Source organism: Apis mellifera, linkage group LG7 (assembly GCF_003254395.2).
Source record: "Apis mellifera strain DH4 linkage group LG7, Amel_HAv3.1, whole genome shotgun sequence".
In the NCBI taxonomy this organism is placed as follows: Eukaryota; Metazoa; Arthropoda; class Insecta; order Hymenoptera; family Apidae; genus Apis; species Apis mellifera.
In genome coordinates, this window is record NC_037644.1 from 2,147,634 (window position 1) to 2,161,776 (window position 14,143).

Sequence of the window (14,143 nt, forward strand, 5' to 3'; positions counted from 1 at the left end):
GGAGGAGCTCCTAGATGAAATCCCCCTCGACGCATCCTGACCACTCGATAATGAGCAATTCGCTCTCCATTTCCCAGCCTTTTGTGCCACCCTTCGTTGACGCGTGCCGCGTTTCTCCCTCCTGCGACGCTTCTCCCGGGGCACGCCGTATGTTCGTTAGCCTGCTTCGTCTCGTTTTGGGGTGGCGCTGACTGAATTTCGGCGGATCAGCGGGAATCCTGTTGGATGGCCATTGCCAGAGGTTATTTTCTCGACGAATTTTTGGTAGATGGAAATTAGGAAGTCTTCTTCTTCTTCTTCTTCTTCTTTTGGAGGGTAGAAATGATAAAGTTTCTTTTAAAGATTCGTAGTGAAATTTTAATAATGTGAATTTTTAATAATGTTGATTTGAGTTAATCTCTTCTCGACGAATTTTTGGTAGATGAAAATTAGAAAGTTTTCTTTTTCTTCTTCTTCTTCTTTTGGAGGATAGAAACGATAAAGTTTCTTTTAAAGATTCGTAGTGAAATTTTGTGAATTTTTAATAATGTTGATTTGAGTTAATCTCTTCTCGACGAATTTTTGGTAGATGGAAATTAGAGAGTTTTCTTCTTCTTCTTCTTCTTTTGGAGGGTAGAAACGATAAAGTTTCTTTTAAAGATTCGTAATTTGAAATTTTGTGAATTTTTAATAATGTTGATTTGAGTTAATCTCTTCTCGACGAATTTTTGATAGATGGAAATTAGGAAGTTTTCTTTTTCTTCTTCTTCTTTTGGAGAGTAGAAATGATAAAGTTTCTTTTAAAGATTCGTAGTGAAATTTTGTGAATTTTTAATAATGTTGATTTGAGTTAATCTCTTCTCGACGAATTTTTGGTAGATGAAAATTAGGAAGTTTTCTTCTTCTTCTTCTTCTTCTTCTTTTGGAGGGTAGAAATGATAAAGTTTCTTTTAAAGATTCGTAGTAAAATTTTAATAATGTTGATTTGAGTTAATCTAACCCTTTAAATAATCGACAAACTTCAAATAATGGATCCTGTCCCCCTCGCATTATACACGCTCGTGAAAGATTTCTATCGAGATCAAATTTAGATTTAATGCGCCAAAAATACCTCCGTGAAATCGTAATGGCCCATTTGAACTTGAATTGAGAATATTACGTGTTGTATCACGAATTTTGAAATAATAGGGGATGATTATTAGATGTAAAAGGATAGAATTTTGTAAAGTTTTTCATAGATATATAGTTTCTGGGAATTTTAGTTTGATTTAATTTTTATGATATTACTTTATTCATTTTTCAAACGAATAATGAATTAACGATTAAGAATCTTACTTGAATATTCCGTATTCTTCTTTGATACTCTTCTTCATAAAAATTGCATAGATATTAAAGTATTCGGAATATTATAGTTGTATTCCAAGTAAATTGGTTCGATAATAATCAATAGAAAACTCGTCATGATACATCGAACGAGTTTATTATTTATAAAATTAAGGGGAAGAAATAATATAAAAATAATCGAACGTAGATGCAGAGAGCTTCGAAATCTTTTTTGAATCGCGATTCGTTATATGAATTTTACATTGAAGTAACCGATAACTGAATAGTTGTCATCTATTTGGTCCACCCTTTTCCATTAACTGTCAATCATCGTCGATGTTGCACACTCCAGTCTCGATTGAGGACGATTGACGAGGCACTCGAGGACGCTACCGCGACTCGCCCTTTAAATAATCGACAAACTTCAAATAATCGATCCCGTCCTCCCCCTCTCCGCATTATGCACGCTCGTGAAAGATTTTTATCGAGATCAAATTTAGATTTAATGCGCCAAAAATACCACCGTGAAATCGTAATGGCCCGTTTGAACTTGAATTGAGAATGCTACACGTGTTGTCTCACGAATTTTTTAATAGACACGAAGATATAATCGTTTGAAAATTATTGTCGAAGAAAAGAAATTTTCCAATATTCATTTTTCTTTCAGAAGAATTGTCTTCGAATAATAATTTGAAGTATTTCAAATCACACTTCAAAATACGATCGATGTTTCTCTGATTAAAATTAAATACTTCAAAATACAGGAAGATGATCGTTTAAAAATTATTGTCGAAGAAAAAAAATTTTCCAATATTCATTTTTCTTTCAGAAGAATTGTCTTCGAATAATAATTTAAAGTATTTCAAATCACACTTCAAAATACGATCGATGTTTCTCTGATTAAAATTAAATATTTCAAAATACACGAAGACATAATCATTTAAAAATTATTGTCGAAAAGAAATTGATTTATTTGTTAATATTTTCTTTCAGAAGAATTCTTCTTAAGAGTCTTCCAATAATAATTTAAAGTATTTCAAATCACATTTCAAAATACAATCGATGTTTCTCTGATTAAAATTAAATATTTTAAAATACACGAAGACGTTTAAAAATTATTGTTGAAGAAAAGAAATTTTCCAATATTGGTTTATTTCTTTTTTTTTTTAATATTCATTTTTTTTTTAGAAGAATTGTCTTCCAATAATAATAATTTAAAGCATTTCAAATCACACTTCAAAATACAATCGATGTTTCTCTGATTAAAATTAAATACTTCAAAATAAATAAAAGAAATTTTCCAATATTCACTTTTCTTTCAGAAGAATTGTCTTCCAATAATAATTTAAAGTATTTCAAATCACACTTCAAAATACAATCGATGTTTCTCTGATTAAAATTAAATACTTCAAAGTACAGAAAGATAATCGTTTAAAAATTATTGTCGAAGAAATTTTCCAATATTGGTTTATTCCTTAATATTCATTTTTCTTTCAGAAGAATTATCTTCAAATAATAATTTAAAGTATTTCAAACCATTCGAAGCAAAATCGATGTTTCTCTGATTAAAATTATATATTTCAAAATAAATTTTAAAGAAAAAATTACAGCTTACATATATATATACATATAATAAAATGTGAGGCCATTTTCCGAGAGTAGGGTTTAAGTGCAAAACGAATTTGAGGTTAAGCAGCGAACGAAATTCGCGAAGAGTAGCGTGGAAAATTCAAGAACGCCACTCCGTGTCGAAGAATTCGAGTGCCGCTAAACCTAAACCTGGGTCAAGGTCGAAATAATTGGTTAAAACAGGTGTTCGTGATGAAAAGGATTCGAACTGCTCTCGATAATTGCGCGCACAGGCCTTTTTAGCCTCGCAGCCAGCAAATTTTCTCGTTAAAAAATCTCGTCAACGCGAGATTATATACGTACGTATAAATAAAAGAACGAGAAATTAATCGATATTTTCATTAAAAATATCCTTCTCATCCTCCTTCATTCACGATAATCACAGTGCAATAAAGTTACTTTTAATTTTACTTTCACGTTTATTAAAAGAAATTTCTACTATTGAATTAATAATAGAACGAAGATATAGAATTTATAATTTCGTAACCAAAGAAAGAAAAAGAAAAAAGCTTAATTAATATACGCGTTTTGAATAACCCGTTTCAGAGGGAACTTAACACCTGTTCCGAATTACCGTAGTAGTGGCGCGTAAGGAAAATGATTCGTGACAGGAAGGGAAACAGAGAGGCACGTGCCAAGAAGAGAGAGAGAAAAAAAAAGTACTCGAAAGGTAACGATGCGTGAAGCTGGGTTCCTTTGTACCCGTGGTCAAGGACCATATTCAATTCATCGATCATGAAAATGCTTCCTTTTCCAAAACTTTCTTTCAAAACGTGTATCTATCGACACTCGTAATCATCTAATCAAATATAACAATTTTCTAAAAAAATTTTGGAGAAGAAATGACACAACAATCGATTAAAATTATTAATCCATGTGGAGTGGATTAGTATACATGAAAATATAGTTTAGATTGATAAATTTGAATGAAGTAAAAAATTAGAAAATTTAATTTATCAGATTTGATAAATTTGTCATTGTAAGTAGTTAATTGATTTTGTACGGTGATCAATGAAACGACGAAACAAATAACGTGATGCATCTTTATACACGTGTTTGTTTGCGATTGAATGCGTGTAATTTGAACGCGCCAGAAAAGGGTGCGCCATGTTGTCTGGCCGCCCCGCATTGCGCCAGTGAACTCGGCAAAATCCGGACACAACGACCGCCCGTATCTTTCACTTAATAGTTTTTGAACCTTTATCTATCTTTTCTAGTTATGATATACGTATCTGAATATATAATGTGAGAAGATAGGTTTAAAATCACAACATATTGAATATATTAATATCACTAATAATCAACACTTGGAGATATTGTTATATTGTTATATTTTAATAAATGTTATGGAATAACAATGTGAAAAATATTAGAGGAAACATTTAATTTAGTTTTGTAAACAAACAAAAAAAAAGTAAAAAAAAGTAGTAGCAGATAATGGATAAATGGATGAATATTATATAATTTTATTAATATTGAATATCATGATATTGTTATAGAAAATCTCAATAAAAGAAAAACATTGAGTGATGTGTAATAAATTACTTTATAATGTCTATCACGTTTAATTATACTACTATTTAATATTTTAGAATTGAAGATGACAAGTGTGAGATAGGAATAATGATAAACAATATAAATGAAACATCTAAACATCAGATATAATGTTTAGATTGTTTTGTTGCTTTCAAGATATATGAGTGGAAACCACGCAAAAGATCTACATAAATAAATATAATTGTATACAAGAGTTATGATGATTGATCAAGATCTTCAAATAACATTTGTTCAAATTATAAACTATCCTCAGATATTAGATTATATTAATTTTTATGATTAAAGTTTTATTTGCAGAAAGAAAATATAATTGATCAAGATTTAACATAAAATCACATTTATTGAATGTACTCGTTGAATTCAATTATCTGAATTTCTACTATTTGAACAAGTAATCTGATCTGGGAAAACTGTCGAATGAATTCAGACAAATGAAATTCTAATAAAGTTATATTAATTTAAAATTTAATAATTAATAGTTATTCTTGAGATCATTGATTGTTTATTACAATTAATAAAATATCTATAATTTTATGTTAGAGAATTGGAAAAAATTCTAAAGTTATAAACCAAAAGCTAAATTATTCCAAAGTTAATGTAAAAATTCCCTAAATTTTCTGCATCGATGCAGCAATAAATGCCCGATTCTCGTGGAAAATGTACCTCATTTCCTTCGACACAATTACGAGTTTTTCATTGCGGATGCAGCCACCTACAGGACACGTCCTCGTTTCCTCCCTTTCAGCCTACTTCCGAGCGATGCAGGTTGAACGTGAACGATCGTTGTCGGTTTCTAGAACACCTTCTCTCGAAAACAGCAGTTGAAATCAATTTTGTTGGATCAGCCGATCTGCCATGTCACAGTTTCAACGGGTGCAAACAGACTAATACAGTTAAAAGGGACGGATTGTTGGACGCCAATGGAATTCTGAACAGATTTTCATCTATATTTTTTCTTGTTTTAAGAGCAAACAAGAGCATAACGGAGATAGTTTGTACAGTTTCTTTACTTTGTAATGATCCTGGATGTATTTTATATCTAATGATCTCAATGAAATTGAACAGATTAAAAAATCATGTAATAAAATAAAAATAAAATGTTTTGAAAATAAAAAAATCATTGTATATACATATTATATATTAGGAAACAAATTTTCTATGATTTTAAAAAGAATAATTTATTATTTTAAAGTTTGAAAGTTTCATTGAAGATTTTTTCAAACTTTAAAATTATATGATCCATGTGAAAAAAGAAATAATGATAGAAAAAAATATTGACTATAAATAGAATTTCTTAACTTGCACAAAATAGAAATCAATAATTATTAGATTATTTAAATCTAGAGAAAGAAAAAAAATCTACAAGTGAAATATATTAACACATAAAGTTGTAGTTATTCAATAAAAAAAATTACTGTATACACATATTATATATTAGGAAACAAATTTTCTATGATTTTAAAAAGAATAATTTATTTTAAAGTTTGAAAGTTTCATTGAAGATTTTTTCAAATTTTAAAATTATATGATCCATGTGAAAAAAGAAATAATGATAGAAAAAAATATTGACTATAAATAGAATTTCTTAACTTGCACAAAAGAGAAATCAATAATTATTAGATTATTTAAATCAAGAAAGAAAAAAAATCTACAAATGAAATATATTAACACATAAAGTTGTAGTTATTCAATAAAAAAATTACTGATATTCTATCAATGATTGTGAAAAGATAGTACTGATGACAAGTATAAATTTTTCCTGTTCTTCCTTTTTATTTATAGGGATACAGCTTGTTTCAAGAACACGCTCATTAAGGGGATCAGGCTATTTGAGTTATAGTAGACAAAAATTATATTTACTTTCCAACAAGACTTAGGAATTTCTCTCTCGTAATTAGTCCTCTAACGAGGCAGAAATGCTAGTTCCTGTTATATTTAGCGGTAAATGGAGGAAGGGAAGTTGTCATATGGGGAATGTATGGGGCGCCAGGTGTTGCAACGCGATCTGCTTGTGCAACACCTGCCTTGCGGGAGGTGTATCCATGGAATTCACATAAATTAGCCGTTTCTTGAAATAATCACCAACAAACAAACTTAAGCATATCTTCCAAAACTTCCAAAAACTTTGAATTTCCTTCGCAAAGAAAAAAATTAAAATTAACAAATCACGTTTTCTTTTTAATAATTATTCACTGTCAAAGATATCTTTGATAATCATTGTGTTAAGTTACGTATCCACGTATCATCTATATCATCTTGTACAATTCTTTGATGTGATTGTATTCTATTTAAAAAAAGAAAGAAAAAGAAAAGGAAAAGCAAAAAAAAGAAAGAAAAAACATACACATCCCATAAATTTGCCCAAAGATTCAAAAATATATCCTCAACATACAACAATATACACAGAACAAGATAAATTCGGTTATTTTAAGGAACCCCGCGGAACAATCCCCCATAAGACTGCTCGAGGAAAACAGTTTAAAGTAGACCGAAAACATCGACAAGGACGGGGGAATCGCGTTCAATTTATCGAACGCATATATAACAAGCCCTCCAGCCTAAAAGCAACAATCGGTGAAAAGAGAGTTCGGCCGGGCGAGGAAACAGGGAGCCAAAAATAATGTTCCCTCGAATTTATTATTCGATTCCACCGCCACTCTTCTTCTCTTTCTCTTTTTCCGACTGCCTGGTGGCAAAAGGCCGCGGCGGGGGGAAAGGAGGGAAGAGAGGGGAGGGAGAGGGGGAGGAGGAGGAGGAGCGGAGCAACAAGGCAAACGACAAGCACGACAACTACGACGAAAGTCAAGAACGTGGAGTGCCTACGAATGTGGAGAAGGCAAATTGAAGTAGGTCATAGCTTCCAGATTCCCTTTGCAGGCCGGAATAATCTTCACCTTCCTTCCCACCCCTTGAATCGTACACGGCAATCCCCCGGGAGCGCACGGGCAGAAACGGGGCTTGAATTCATTATTTCCCATTTCCACGGCCCCCTTTAATTGCATTCCCTTTCGTTCGACCATACATTCGGCCATTTTCCATCTTACAGCCTCCCTCTATTCTGTTTATCATCTTTTTCTCCATTATTTTGACTTCGTAGAACGTCTAGTAAATTTTAAGGTTAAACTTAGGTTCCAAACTTCTCTAGTAATCCCTACATTAAGCACAGAAACAAAAATGTTATAGAAACGTATGTTTTCTTTATATATGTTTATGATTTAAAAAGATGTCATAACTTATGTATATATATATAAGTTATTACATCATTAATAAGTTTTAATTTCATTTTGTAATTACAATATTCATTTATCTTTATCCTTAAATTAAGTCTCTATTCAAGCAAATTATATTTCAGTCATAATAGAAATATAATTTGGAATTAAAACTTTGTATGATAAAAATAAAATAAAATTCTAAACACTGTAAGAAACATTAAGAATAAGCCAAAAAATATTTCTACGAAATTACTTAGAATAAAATGATCAAAGATAAGCATCCAATCGTCGAAACCGTACCACGACACAACATAATATTTGTTATAATATAAACATTGGCAGCCATTATTATCGAACCACAGACAAACTTCTTGCTCAAGTCAGAAGTAATTCGAGCAACAATCGCGATAATCTGGCATCCCTTCGAGAAGATTTTCTCAGTAGTCGACAGAGATCCATAGTCGACGGAATACGCGATAATCATCGTGCCCTCCTCGCTGTGACAATCTGCCTCGACCTTGACAGTAAGAAGACAGAACTCGATGGAAAATTGTGGTTGACGAGGGTGCTCCCATTTGCTCGAGGATACTCTCTCGATTCATCGTTAGATTTTGTTTTTCTGTTGCTTCGCTTCATCGCAAAATCCTTCGTGTCTATTACCCCCGATAAGGATTGTCCTTGATGAGTCGAGGTCGTTGGTGAAACGGGATCGTCGATCCCCCAGGGTGATCTGTGTTGTGTGTTTGACATCAATCACCCGCCATTTCTCCAAAGGGCTTCTTAAGAAAAGAAATCACAACAACTTCTGACGAACTCTTTAGTTGTTCGTAATAAGGAAAAAACAGTATGAATTTCAAGGTTATCGGTGTGATCAAAAGTTGGAGAGCTTTCTTTTATAGAGGACTTGTAATACGAACTTTCTTTCCTTGAAGATAGATAAAATACAAATATCGAATGTATGTGGCAAATTTTGGATGCTTTATGATTATTTAGAAGAAGAATCAATATTTACAAGTAGTTTTCTAACGTGACAGTAGAAGATACATATATAATATAAGTGTCTCAATGATGAAATAAAATATGAAAAAGAAATAGTAAAATATCAAATAATAAACATTTTAATATATTACCTTTTTGAATATTATTTGAGGATATTCGTCCTCCGTGTAAGGAATTTCCAACATGGACGGTAGTAAAATGGATTTTTAGGAGTGAGAAGGATTTTATTTCCGTTTCGATCTTTTCACACGGTTGTAAAGAGACAACGTTCCAGAAATTCGTCTCACGAAAACACTATGAAAGAGGCAATCCGTCCTTGATGCGATATGGCGAAGGCATTCACACGTTCAAAGACAGGAGAAAAACAGTGGCCTGGCATCGATTGCGTTTCGTCTCGACTCGGCATTGTTATCTGTACGTTTAAATGAAAATTGATACAATAAAATGCATTAGAAAAACTACTCGATGAAACTTTAAGTTGGATTTTGTCATCTGTCGAGATAACGAGATTTCAAAAAGTTTAAAAAAGTTTTTACCATTTGAAATAAATAATACATAATTAAAATCCTTCTGCTAAAACGTGACAATTTCCTTCCATTAAACTTATTAAATAAAGAAGATAATAGAGTAGAAGAATAGAGTAGAAAAAAAACAATATTCTTGTTACAAATAAATTATTGCATTTTCATTTTTCAATTAAATTGATTAAAAGAGAAAAAAAAAATTGTAAAGATAATTTATTTTCTCATTCATTGACTCAACGTTAATATTAATTTTGAAACAACTTATATAATTGAAACGAGAGAAACACTTTACTCGTGGAATAATTGAATAATAAAATACCTCTTTGAAATTATAATTATTATAAATAATACATCTTTTACTATTGATAATGTCCTCTGTTGTCGAAGAACGATCGTCATAAAAGAAGAAAATGAGAGAGAGAGAGAAAGAGAAAAAAAAGAATAAAGAGGAGAAAGATCATAAAGCGAGAAGAGGAAGAAAGAGAGAAAAAAGTCACGATGGATCTGTTTATTGCCAGCCGAAATAAAAATCACGGTGCTCGGTGGGTGGCGCGTGGTTTCGCGACGAGGAGCAACGCGGTAATGTCAACGGCTCTTGTATCAGCTAGAGAGCCACTCGTCCTCTTCCACTGTCTTCTTCCTTTCAGCCTCCTCTTCGAGCTTCGCCTCTCTACTTGCGAAAGATGCAATCAATTATGACGACTTTACAATTCCCTTCTTGTCGTCCGCGTCGTCTGCCACTTCATTCGCTTCTCCGTCATCTCTTCTGACTTTTTTTTTTTTACTACGAACGTCTGGCAAATTTAAATTTCGCGCGTACGGAGTAACGACGGGTTATTCAATAATCATTATCGAAACGATTAAAACATCAAGTGACTTTATATCATCTTTGATAGTGAACTGAAATTTATATAATATTGTGATATTAGTATATAATTTCAATTATTATATTTAATTTGAAATTTAACATTTCTTTTTTTTTTGAGATTTAAATTTGAATTTGATTAATTAATATTCATAATAATGTATAATCTAAAACTATCTATTAAATATATAGAATTCGTCACGAATCATTTTTATAACCTAATATATTACATAACCTAATATATTTTATAACCCCTTTCTTTTTATAACCTAATTTATTTTAATTTGATTTTAAAATATTTGTATTTTTGCCTTAATTAAAATGATCGTTTAATTGAAATAATTAAAAAAATCGGATTAAAAAATTAAAAAAACTATGAAAGCATGGTTATTGGTTAGAAACTTCATATCGTAAAAAGCAATTTGCATATCCACACAGTGCCATAAAAAATCCTAGGTGCTCCGTGTCGAGAACAGTTAGTTAGACGCTGTATTTTTAAAACGGTAGCTGTCTACTAGTAGCAAATAATTTTTACGCGTTGTGACACCGGCGCCGTTTTAGCAAGCGTAGGCGAGGTTAGATTTACTCGCGCTGAACCATTCGCGTCTGGTCGGCGTCTGGAGTCGCGTCTCGCTCGTAAAGTCATCAGTCGCTTACAGAATTGGCCGGTTGAAACTATTACGTGCTTTTTACGACGCTTGACTTTCGTGTTGTCTCATTTTCGAAAGCTTCATTGTAACGTGGATGTACGATGCTGTCACCGGTGACACAGTTCTTTTCCCTTGGCAAAACAAAATTCACATTTACGCGGATAAATGCGACGAATTAACGAGGAACTGACAGAATATTTTGTGTAAATTGTGAGAATCTCTCTTCTTGAAAGTGAAATTTCTTTTTTTACTTGTTTATCCTAATATTTCCTTTGATACACACACACACACACAATCCAAAGATTGATCAATATCATTTATTATATAACTATGTAGAATGTAACTATGTGATCTATATACATCTGTAATATATTCTGGCACGATTTTTCCTACTTGACATACAAAATTCTCGTTGCATGACACAAAAGTGATGGAATAATGTAGAATTGTCAGAATATTTTATATTAATGTAAGTATCAAAATCTACTCAAATGAAAATTGCTTTTCTACTATTCTACTCTCTCTAATTAACCTCTATTTTAAAAGATTTGAAAATTATTCAATAATCTTTCATATATATAAAAAATTTTTTTATTTTCATATACAATATCTATAAAAAGATGTAAAAAAACTAATAATTTTTGATATTCCAAGACGAAATTTATTTAAAATGGCAAATTAACGAAAAATTGATACGATATTACCTGTATCGATAGTTTTCTATATAATAAAAGTTTATTATTTTATACTGACCTCTTTTTTTATATATAATTCAACGTGAAACAGGAAACAAATAATCTCGAACTATGAAATATTCTTTTTCTATCGTTTCGTAGTTTTGAATAGATGGACAAGATAACTTTCGTTACGACACAAAACGCCATTTTGTTCGAATGTCTTTATGCGACTCGTTTCAGGTCTATTTGAAAAATCGATTGTCCTATTGATTATCGACCTTTTACGATAGAAATCGAGAATACGGTAGAGGAACGATCTTGCGAGTTGAAAGAAGACATCGTACGTGCTGCCACGATGGGACTATCGCGTGTACGGGTGTGTTCGTTCGTGTAACGTAGTGGTCTATCAATTTCGCGGGCCTGGACGTTTACGAGGAGATCGTAAAGGCGACGTAATAGGCGTACATGGTCGTATAGACTGTCGCCGGGTGGTCAGGAAATTCGATCGAGCGCGAAGGGTTTTACGTAAGTCTCGAGATCCTTCGATCGTCCTCCATGTCGCAGTGTTCGTTGCAAATGTTACGCAGTGAACATAACCTCGAAATACATCTTTCGATTTCCTGCTTTTCTTCTAATGGCAATTGAAAATTCGTTACGAGAGTATGGAACACGAAGAAAGTAAGTTGTTCGTTTTATTTTACATTCTCATCTGCTAGTTATTGCAGATTCGAGAATATTTGCAGTCAAGAAATGATGATTTGATTTCTACGAATTAAAATTTAGAATTTTATGTTTTAATATTCTTTAAAAATTGTAATTCAATTGATATTGACGTCTTATCTATCGGATAATCGAGATTTAAATCTCTTAATTTTATCTTTTCGAATATTTTATCTTTTATCTTTAAAATTTTAATAATGTAATTACATAATCTAGAATCTAGTTTCTTATGATTCTTATTCACAAGTGGATTTTTTCACTTTATAGTATCATCATCTTTTCGTGTACACGATACCAATACTAGAACTAGAAAATAACAAATTCTCAAAAATAATATTTCAAAGAATGTCACAGGGTGGCCAGGCCTATATATTTATATTTTATTAGCCTAGCTGGAAACCACGTAGGCCGAAGCAATGCTAGAATTTTTTCAATGTTCGATACTAAACAACCGTGCCAGAAGTCGAATGTTACGGTGCAACGTTTTTCGCATAAAAACATTATGTGTTGTTGTTTGCGAAAACTTCCGGTATGATAATATTATCATAACTTATATAAACAAGCATTGAAATAAAGTTAAATACATAAAAATGTAGTTTGTCGAGATTGCATCATAAAATTTGTATCAGAATCTCATTCTTTTCGCTTCCTTAAAAAAGCGAATCCTAACCTAATCTATAACGCAAGAAATTGAATTGTTATTATAACTTAGAACTAATCCCTTGTTTTATTATTAATATTTATTTGAAATTAAAAAATTCAAAATAAAGAAAATTCAATGCGACTTTTTTTGAATTGTCCTTCGATTTTGAGAGGTTATTTTTAAACATAGTTGTTAACTAGAATAACTTGTTCTTCCTCGCAAACACTTCCACTTTTCTCTTTCTTTCGAGTTTAGAAATATAATCAAATATCGAAAATAAGTATTCATCAAGTGTGTATAAATACAAATTACAAAATCAAATTACAAATGTTTCAAGACTTTATATATTAATTTATCTTTTCATGGAATGAATATAATTATCAAAGGTAAAAAAAATGCATTAAATCTTTCTTAAAAACAGTTTATTTTAAACAACCTAATGTTTGATGTAATTAGATTTCAGCAACAGTTTCTAAAACGATCTATGAAGATTATCAAAAGATATCATAAGATCAAAGCATGATTTCTTGAGATTATCAAAGCGCAGAATGGTAGAGGTACACCGTTTTAAAGAGGTCCGGCCACCTGCGGAGCTTCATCGCGAGCGTGGGCTGCTGAGTGCAAGAAGAAGGGGTGTCAAGGGTGAAACTCTCGAGTATGAGTATACACGTCAACGCACATGGTAATGCTGATAGATATTGTATTAGATTTTTTTTCATTTCAAAATTCCGATACTAATGATTATTAATCTTCCATAAATAAACATTTGAAAAATGTTTACGGATAAAATTGTTCACGGATCGTCAAGGACTTAATCTGTGTATATAAGATGAGTATTATTGATAATTATATTATTAATAATCATTTCTATTATAGTTTTAATATAATCAATAATCAATTTGAATTATTTACAACATTTTAGGTTTAAAGGATTCTCAAGATAACATGTAATTTGTAATAGAAAACAAAATCTGTTATGATAAATCGGATCTACATGGTATTCTAGATGGTATAACTGTCGGATAATATTCGAAGGTTGAATAATCGGTGGGATAGAATCATTATAAGCCGTGCAATAGACATAAATCAAAGGAGATCTACGATTGCCTTGCAATATCTTTGAAAGTATCGATAATACTGTTACTCATAACATTATATTTAATTAAAATTTATTTTTTTTAAATTCTTTTTATCTTTTTATAAAACGTAACGCATATTCTATCTAACAATTTAATATCAAAATAAATATACATAGAAATCCATCATTTCATTTTTTTAAGTTAAATGCTTTTTGAAGCAAGTTTCTTAAAGAATATTTCTAATCAAAAACCTTAGAGTAGTTATTATATTTATTTTGAAAAAAAT

At 31.1% G+C, this 14,143-nt stretch overlaps 1 protein-coding gene and 1 long non-coding RNA gene across 2 annotated transcripts in view; both read right to left on the bottom strand.

Moving 5' to 3' along the window:
* The window catches only part of LOC411748 (protein kinase C-binding protein NELL1), a 75,231-nt gene that overhangs the window by 37,341 nt on the left and 23,747 nt on the right, over nt 1–14,143 (bottom strand).
* Nucleotides 7,907–12,272, bottom strand: LOC102654659. Its single transcript, XR_408525.3, has 3 exons — nt 11,492–12,272; nt 8,831–9,111; nt 7,907–8,479 (listed from the first exon to the last, which is right to left on the bottom strand). It is a non-coding gene; the product is annotated as an uncharacterized LOC102654659 (long non-coding RNA).